Source organism: Patagioenas fasciata, chromosome Z (genome assembly GCF_037038585.1).
Source record: "Patagioenas fasciata isolate bPatFas1 chromosome Z, bPatFas1.hap1, whole genome shotgun sequence".
Taxonomy (NCBI): domain Eukaryota; kingdom Metazoa; phylum Chordata; class Aves; order Columbiformes; family Columbidae; genus Patagioenas; species Patagioenas fasciata.
In genome coordinates, this window is record NC_092560.1 from 21345976 (window position 1) to 21355760 (window position 9785).

A 9785-nucleotide genomic window follows, 5' to 3' on the forward strand; every position below is an offset into this window, starting at 1 on the left:
AGTCCCTGTGAGTATTTGGATAAATACATCTGAGCAAGTGTGTAGCTGTTGACAGAACAAGTGTTAATCCTCAAGCATTTTTGAAGGATGTAGTTCATGCTGAGACCTTACTGTTATGATTTCATTTTAAATGCCAGCTATTTCTATACATTTCTACTTCCTTGTCCCTAGAACTACCAAGTCTACAGATTTTCTGCTTAGAGAGTCTGTATGGAACCACAAGGATAGCTAGGACACATTTAACTTTTTCTCCTCATTTTAAGAGAAAAAAGGAATCTCCCTTTGTTCATCCATATCAAGGTCCAGAGATACTGTATGAAAAGTTCAATAACATGTCTGAACTTCTCGATCCCAAGACACAAATAGTCCTCCAAAGTGATACTGCTTCTCTTGTATATCCCTCACGAAGGATACCTTCTGCTGCATTTCTTCCCTTTTGTCTGTGATAGTCTCACTACTCCATAGATTCCTTAGGTCTTTCTCACATGGTTTCTTAGGACACAATAAAAAATAAGAGGCTTTTGTTGCTTATTTTGTGGAAATAGACAACACGGGAACTCCAGCAGTAAAAGAAGCATTAGCAAAATGAAAAAAAAAAAAAAAAGCCTTTGCCTACAGTCCAACCTAAGTTATTGCTAGTTGACAGTTCATGGAATGAGGATATCAGTAAAAAATATAACAGGGACATAGCAACAGTATCCAGAGCAGTTAGAGAAATACACATAGATCTATCCTTCCTTCTTCTGATCTTTTCTGAGTTTTAATAACACATGTAATGTCTTCACGCACAACACTACAGTATTTTAACGTGCAATTGACAGGAGTACAAACTAGCAATGCGCAGGACTGATTTTCAGTGAAAGAGTGAGAAGTGCAGTCTTTATTCAGTATGATGAAACAGTTTCCTTTACCCTTAAAAAAATAAAAAAGAAAAATAAAGCCATTGATAGCTTTTTTTTTTATTATTTTTTTTTTTTTATGAACTGATTTGAAGATATCTGGCAAGCTTACAAAGAAATTAGAAATTTTAAACATCTGAAGCAGGTGCCATGACATAGAGTAGTTATGACTGAATGATTAGAATTTTCCCCTACTCCTGGCCCACTACATATTTTCCATTTTTTTCAGAAAGACTGCCTCAAAAGTTGGTCTAAATTATCACACCCCTTAAAACAAGTACTGGCTCTTAAAAATAGAACTTACTCATACTCTGCCTAATAACCCCCCTACCTTTTGACTGAACCCTGGTACGGTCACAATTTTGATGACAGCATTATCAGATAATATAGATACATGATGATCTCTTCAAAGATTAAGAAGGAAACGACTGACATTTGAACTATCTTCCAGTAGCATGTTGGTTACAGAGGCATTGTAGAGGTAGTGAAAACAATGAACTGTGGATACCAAGTGAAAACTCTTTGGCAAAGTTTAATTTGGGAAGATTCAGTGTCTGCACAGTCAGCTCTGCAGGCTGAAAGGATAACCACGAAGATTTAGTTCCTGATTCAGCCAGGCATTTAAGGACATTAATAGTCCCATGAAAGTCAATGAGATTACTCACTTACTTGAAGTTAACCACATACTTGAGTATCTTTCTTACGCTTGCAGAAAGGCAGTAGGAAACTGGTTTGCCAGAGGCTGGCTATGAATCAGCTTTGTAATGTTTGTTTGGAAAGTCTGTCAGAGCTTTCCCATGAAAGGTACATTTCTCCACCCCACTGAGTTGCCAGGATAGCTATGGGCAAGTAGGTAAAACAGATAAAATAGTACTTAGCCTTGTTCTTTGAGAAGATTATGCTGGGACATAGAGTAACCGCTTTCCACTTTGCCTTGTGTGTCAAGAGAGCCCATATTTTCCTGGACTTAATTTTCTCATATTTGAATCTTAATAAGTGAGCTTATTACTGTAGCAAATCCTTCCCCCAGGAAGTACTTCTAAAATGAAATTAAAGAACAAGTGCTGACTGATGGCAAGATTTGCAAAATGTTATTCATATTGTTTGTTTTCGAAAAGGCCAAAAATATCCCAACAGCATTATTCCAGCAGTTTGAAAGGAAGTCCCCTTTCACTGTCAATGATCAGCATCCTCAGATGAGAAGAAATTGGAGCTGAAAGGGAATACGGTCCTATTCTTACTTGAGTTCCAATAAAGCAATAAAAGAGAGAAACCAATGTGTTATGAAAAAAAAAAAAAAGATGCTTCAAAAAATGAGTCATACATTTAAAGTAATTTTAAACACCAAAAGGACAATGAATCTGTACATAGAACAAAAACCTGTGTAATTTCTGAATGAAGCTAACTGTCCAAGAAATGACTATAACTTAGTTATGGTCATATATATACATATAAAATATATATATATAAATATATATATATATATTCTCTATACATGAAGGATAAAATAATCAGAAAACAGGAAGACTACACAGTACACCACTTTTCCACCTTAGAGGATGAAAGTCAGAAGTCATGTTAGAAAATGAGGTACCTCCAGCAGAGAACAGTAATTTGTCAACAGGAAAAGGTAGTTCTTGATAAAGTTATGTGACTTCAGGTACTCTGGGCTTTATTCCAAGCTGTACCTTGGACTTCACTCATTATCAGGGAAAAGTGACAAACCTTTGTACCTTAGTGCTCCAGATCAAAAACATATATAATTCTTCTTCCTTTTAAAATCTTTTATTCATTTCCTCCTGGCAAAGTCTAGTCTTTCTTACCTGATATTGTGATGTTTGAACACAATAAAGTCCTGTTTTGTATTGGGTGACTACAAGCTGCAGAAACCTAATAAGAATACAGACTGTGACTGTATTAACAAATTACTGAACATGTAAACTTTGTGCCTTCACCACTACTTTTTGATGAATAAAGCTCTGTTTATTGTACTGGTTAACACAAACCAACACCTGGCAAAGCCTCAGTGAAGTTCTGAGAAGAGATCGTGGGTTGGGTAGTGGTCTGTTCTTTTTGCCAGGATTTCTTCTCCAAGTGTTAAAAGGTACAAGTCAGGGATTCTTCCAGGCCCTTCCCAAGGTGAAAGTGGAAAGCAGTTTGGGACAAGAGATAGAAAAGGAAGCAAGTTGTAACATTTTAACGGTTTCATGAAATCATGCCTTAATTGTGTAGAAACAGCCAGTGAATAAGAATGATGGCTTGTAATTGGCCTACAAGTGTACCTAAATGTGAGTTCTGCAATGGTGGAAAGGAGATTGACTGGAAAAATCAGACGCAACTCTTTTGCTTGTTCCTGTTTTTCATGACTGATCCTGCTCTGTACTCTCGGTTCTCAGACACTGTCTGAAGCCGACACTCCTGATCTTTCTCACTAAACAGCTCTCTCAGAAATTATACGCATGTCAACAGCCTCTGAAGTTTTGCATCAAGTAATCTGGCATTGATGAAAATGTGTCTTCATTTTCCAGGCCTGGTTGTGAGAAAACCCAGCAAAGCAAGTTGTGAGTTTATATCTGAGAACATGGATTCTGTCCAATAACATGTCAAATTTGTCAAAAGTATCTGACTGAAGCCCTTTATTATCACACACTGGTGAAATGATTTGCCTGCAGCGGAAACAGAGCGTTAATAAATTGAATGAATTGCACATTGTTCATGACAGACTGTAATGGTACAGTCTTCTGTGTACTGTACATTTCAGCTACCACCCCAGGTCCTATCTGATTAATATGCATCTGTATGAAAGCATAAGAATCAACTTGGGATTGGCAGCACAAATAAGCCATTCCTAGGATGCCTCACTGAAAGTGTTTCCCAGGCTAGATCACATGCCACTTGGTCTTAAACTATGGCATATATCATGTTTAGATTGTCAATGGCTCATCAGCCTGATGATATGGGAAAACTGCCAATTCAGGCTTTAAATATTCCTGTCATAATACCAAGATTAACATCTACTTAGAAATGTAGAGTAAACTAAATGTGTGCTTTTTATTGCACTAATTGCCATGGTAAAGGATATGAGGACATGGATGTTGCCCTGTAAGTCCTAGACAATTTTTGAACTCCTTGAGAAAAACAAACAAACAAACAAACAGTAAATTTCTCTGTCTTTCTAAATAATTCTTACATCTTTATGAACTAAAAGACCTTGACAGCCTTACTAGAATTTTGTTGTCCCAAATTACAGAGGGAAAGGGAAAAAAAGCTCTATAATTTACTGTATGATGGATTTTTTGTATTATGGAAAAGAGAGCTACAAAAATCAAAGAATTCACATTGTACAGAAACATAAGGAAACCTTGGTACAAGAATGAATTTTTCAGTAAATCTGCTTTGAGATAATTTTCTACTGATGAAATTCAATATATAAAAAATTATTCCATGCATGTTTATTTAAAAGTACAGAAATGCCATCATTTTAATAAGTCCAGTCACAGTATTACAGATTATTGTCATTCAGAGAATGCATTTCTAATCTGAAACTTTTTGAGGAGCTACTCTTATTGGCTCTGATAGCCAAGCACTTGAAAATACAGACAAAAAAAGTGAAGGTATTTGATTTCCTAAACCATAGATTGGCAGGAGTGTAATGTTTTTTCTTTACATTTCAGTAAGAAAAAACTCAACCAAACAACAACAACAAAAGAAAATACAAAAAAACAAACCAAACAACCAAACCAAAAAACACACAGAAAAAACACCATGAACAAAAACAAACAAACAAAAAAAATTAACCCAAACCCCAAACTCTACAGCCGCCAAACCTTTAGCCATAAAGAAGTCTCCACAAATACTGTATGAAATTCCATGTCCTTCGTAAGGCTCAACTCTGGAAATTCATTTAGATTTTAATTGTCTTCCAGTAGCATTGTCAGCACATACTTCACTAGGATCAGTGGTCTACTCTGTTTATTCAAATTATTCTCTCCATATTCACTCACTTGCTCATCTGTGTGTCCCAGTTCACTAAGAAACTACACTCCTTGAACATCTTATGTTCTCTCAAAAGAAAAAATGTACTGCCCTTCAGCAAATCTGAGGGTTTATTCTGAATTTGAACTAGTTTCAGATGAAAAAGTACCATTATAGTATTTTCATAACATTTTTGGTGGTATCTTTCTCTTTTATTTATGGTCCTGCATAAAGGGTCATCAATAAATCACAGTTTTCCTGTTACAACCTGAAACTCACCCTTCAGCTTTCTTAAATTTAAGCTACAGTATGACAAGTGAAATGATAAGACTGAAATCCCTAGGCTTACATTAATTAAAAGAAAAAAAATATCTAAAAGCCTTTCTCAACTCTACCTTTTGTGATGACGGTGTTCTGAAGAAGCAATCTCTTCTGTGTAAAGTCTAAAACAAGTCGGTAGCTTCCCATACACCACTATGACTCATTTTGGACATCTTTGTGCTGATATCAGCATGTTGAATACCAGAAAGTGACCCAGCAATGACTTCGGGTAGCTTCATGAACTGAAGCAAATATTTACATTACTTCAGGCAACGGAGAGGTGGAGTGGCACAATGAAAGCCATATTTGTCCTAAGGATTATGTCACTGCTCCAAACACAGCCTCTCTGTGAAAAAAGCGAGGAACATTTTAATTACCCTTCTCCTCCCCCATCATCAAAATATTTTTAGGATTACTTGACTGTGCAAATTGTGTGGTAGCCAGTTGTCAGGAAACAAAGGGCACTGTGTTCCTAAGGGAAAGAGATGGTCTTCTGAGCAATCAAAATTCTTAGAGATGCACAAAAGGTGAATAGGTTCTCCCTAATTTGATCATCTGTGATATCAGCTGGACAGTTGATAACTTTGCCTAAACAATTTGCTTGCAAAATATAAAAATATTAGGAGAGTCCTCTCATGTTCACGGGAAAAAACCTGCCTTTTAGAAAAATTGGTATCAACTATGAGTAAGATATGGCTCTCCAAAAATTGATAGCGGAAAAAGAAATACCAAATACTCCTTTTAAATGTTTTTGTTTGTTTCTTGTTTTGTTTTTATACTCATGTACTAATTTAGGACAACTGTAGCACTTTGTCTTCAAGCATTTGAGCACTTCCCAGGAAATCAGTATTTCTTAGGGAAGCCAGACTCCCAAACACTTGGCTTTGTTTTTGTTTTTGTTTTTTTTCCTTGGTTTAACAAACACTTTTAGGTGGAGTTCAGAAAATGGTTTGTTGTGGAAAATGCAGAGGAGGAATTCAGATTTGTTTTCTATGTGAAAAACATTCAGGCTGCCTTCTGGGTCAGATCTGTCAGCATATTGAGATCCCCTATCATTTGGATGCATGCAGGACTGGGTACATTGATAACTACTCTGTTATTGTCTTTCTTCCTTCCCTTCCTAGATTTTTTTTTTCCTAAAAAGGCAGCACAATCACTTTATTACAAGTACTACTTTATGCTTCATTGCTTAATTCTGATTTGCTTGATAAGTCATACACTATTGTTTGGATACTCATCTGGTAAGATGATGGAAACATTTCTGGCAGTGAAACTCGGACAAAGAATTAACCAAGTAATTTTCTACATATACTCTCACATATAACATTTGTTGTTCCTTTTCTGTATTGTTGGTTCTTGGAATTTGACTTGAAATGCAAACAAAAAAGAACTTGAGAGTCAAAAATGAGTTTTTTTCTTTACAATGAAATTAGTAGCAATAGCCATATTGCACAACAGGAAATAGTTTAAAATTACAATTTCCAAAGCTTAGAATCTATTTTTTAACTTAGTATTTTAGTGCATTCTTTTAAATAAGGGACTACAGCTGTTTTCTCTCACAACTTTGAACAGTTGTGACAAAACCTCACATAATGCCATCCGAAAAAAAAATAAACTGCTTTTTATTTTCAAGTGGTATAATGAATGTTGAAGAGAAACACTGTCTCCAACAACACTGAAGGGAAACAGTCTACTACAAGATAGACCTAACACAAACAATTTTTAATTTTATTGTGTCCTTTGTCTTTTGAGTTCATAATTCATAGATCCAAAGTTACTCTATTCTAACAATACCATTTTCTTTCACAAAATCAAAGCAGTATTCTTTCTAAATTAAGAAGCTTTCAGTGTTCTCACAGGTTTGCAAAAGATGATCACTACAGTGATCATATGAAAGGGTTTCAATAAAGTTATAGCTGTTAGCTATAAAATTTTGATCCCAGCAGTGCTGACAAGTTTGCACTGAGTCTCTATGGTCCACAGGTGAAAGTGTGATTTCAGAGCTTTTGGCTCAATCTGCTGCATTCTCTCTACATGGATGTCAGACAAAAATGGGGTAAAAAAATTTGCACTGCACTACTAACCTACTTTCTGGAGCCAATTTTTGAAAAAAAAAAAAAAAAAGAAATCGCATTACTGATATTTCTTCTCAGACATTTGTATCATGTGGTCTCCTAGCAGTCACTAAAAGACCTATTTTTTCAAACATTTTTTTGGGGACCGAACCACCAAAACCAAGCAAGACTATAGGTGAATGTCAGTCCTGAAGACCAGTCATGTTTGCTGGAAGGGCATGATTTTAAAAAGTATTCATCAGGATTGTTTATCCTATTAGTGGTATGCCATAGCATAGACAATGATGGGGGGAGAGGGAAGTTCTATTTTCACTGTAGATATATTTACTAGAGAAATTCAATCTCTGACCAATGAAAAGATCAGTTGCAGGCAGTATTAATCTCTTTAATTTATGTAAGGGAAAAGCTCCTATTTGTTTCAGGGCAGGATGCTCTTACACTGTTAATATAGTAAATTCATAGCTATTCTGACAAAGACAAACTTGCTGTAACAGAGCACATTTGAAGTGGAAACAAAGCCTCCTTTGCTGTAAGGTGATGAATGCTTTCTACTGATCTCATGTTTATTTGGTATATGTTAATTCTTTCTATCAAAGACACATCTTTTAGGCTTGGTTCAGAAGAATTTTTGCCAACAAGAAAAATACTAGCACAGGCTTTCTAGACAGCTTAGTAGCTGCTTAAGAGTACTAAACAAAACACCCACAGTTTCACAGCGGGTAATACAGGGTTATATGAGAAGCAGTGGCATGGTGTAACCAGACAGAGTACACTTTACACACTTTGACTGACCAGTTCTCTTTTTCAAAGAGAAATGCAGAGAAGGATTCTTGAAACTTCAAACTTCCAAACATTTTGTCAGAACTCCTCCTATTTTATGACTCCCTTCAAAACTCAGGACTAATTTTAACAAGATACAGCAGATTTTCGCCTTTTTAATCATCCTGTTGCAATTTGCAGGATAATGGTAGCACGCTTTCCAAAGGCAGAGATGCTGTTCTGTCTTCAGTGTCCTAGCACAACATTTCTGGCCTACTCATGGATTCAAGATCTCCTGCTTGGTTCTTCATCCTCTCACAACATTTGTGAAGACACAGTCATGCAACCTAGAGATCAATACAAGGCCTGGCAGCTGGCAAGGAGATTTCAAAGAATTTTAATTGCTCTTTTGAAAGTGTAACAAAACTTCACGGCTAGACTGTCTTGGCAGAATCTCTAAAGCACCACTGTTCTCAGTTGTGAAAGTTTGAGAGGTTTGTTTGTTTGTGTCTCCTTCAATAGTTTGTGAATCACAGTGCATCCCTTTACTAGCTGGTTCATATAATGGAAACAGTTATTTTAAAACAGAAAGCATACTGAATCTGTGTCTTTTGACTATCCCTTATTGTCTCTGAATTACACAGTTTACATAGTGTAATGTCTTTCAAAGTAAAAACTTCAGCATGGAAATAAGAATGGACTGGGTGTTGCTCATTGTCTGGGACTTCAGAAATTGTCTTGAAATTGTTTGTCATGTTTGGAAGAAAGCTAAGTGACAGAAGAGCCAAGATGATAGAAAATGATTGAGAATAAGTGAATTATATTTGCCATTCCCCTCCTCCCCCACCCCTCTTTTAAAAAAAGAAAATTGTTGCTTTTATCTATTTGAAACAGGTGTAGCTTCATAAAGTTCTTTCAAGTACTCTGCTCTATACTAAATATTGCTTTTTAGGTCTATAAATCTGAAAAACAACTACAGTGAAACCCAAGGGAAAAAAGAACCTAGCTCTGCAAAATGTTACAAGAGGGCATCTGGAGCCCTTTTTACTGGACAAAGATTTTGCAAGACCAACTCGACAGAGTCAAGAGGAAGCTGGAAGAAATATGTAAACTGTTTAAAAGGAAAATTAATTACCCAAAGGAAATATTTTTTTAAGGAACATTGAACTTTTTCCATTGTCTAAATACTGAAGTTATAGTCCAATATTAAGTTATTGAATTAATTTTTGGAGATAATCAAATTTCACAGTCTGTATTAAGCAGGAAGTCAAAGTAAGTTATTATCTTTCGGCTATGAAGTCCTATTACAGTAATTAAGGAGTCTAAGTCAAACCCAAATCTTTGAAGTTTTTATGCTTCAAAAGTAAAACCCAAAGCGTTCATGTTCTTAGATATGAGCAACACACCTCCTGGAAACTGTTTCCTTCTAAGAGTCTCCTGGCATCTCTGTTTTGTCATGTGTACTCTTTCCTCACTTCCAGTCAAGAGATATACAGGAATAAAAGCTTCTGATCACATGCAGTTTTTATTTCACCACTTGTAGTAGTGGGCTTTTTTTTTTTTTTATGGTCAGATTTGTTTTCCATTTAAATTAACTTTTTAATCATAATATGATAAATCTATCACTAATGTAATTACTCTTTTTCCAGTATTACAGCTGTGAGTGGGTAGGTGACAGATACAGCCTGTATTTTCCTTGAAGTAATTTCAGTATAACTCTAGGGGATATTTGAGGACGTATGTTAAAAATATTTTT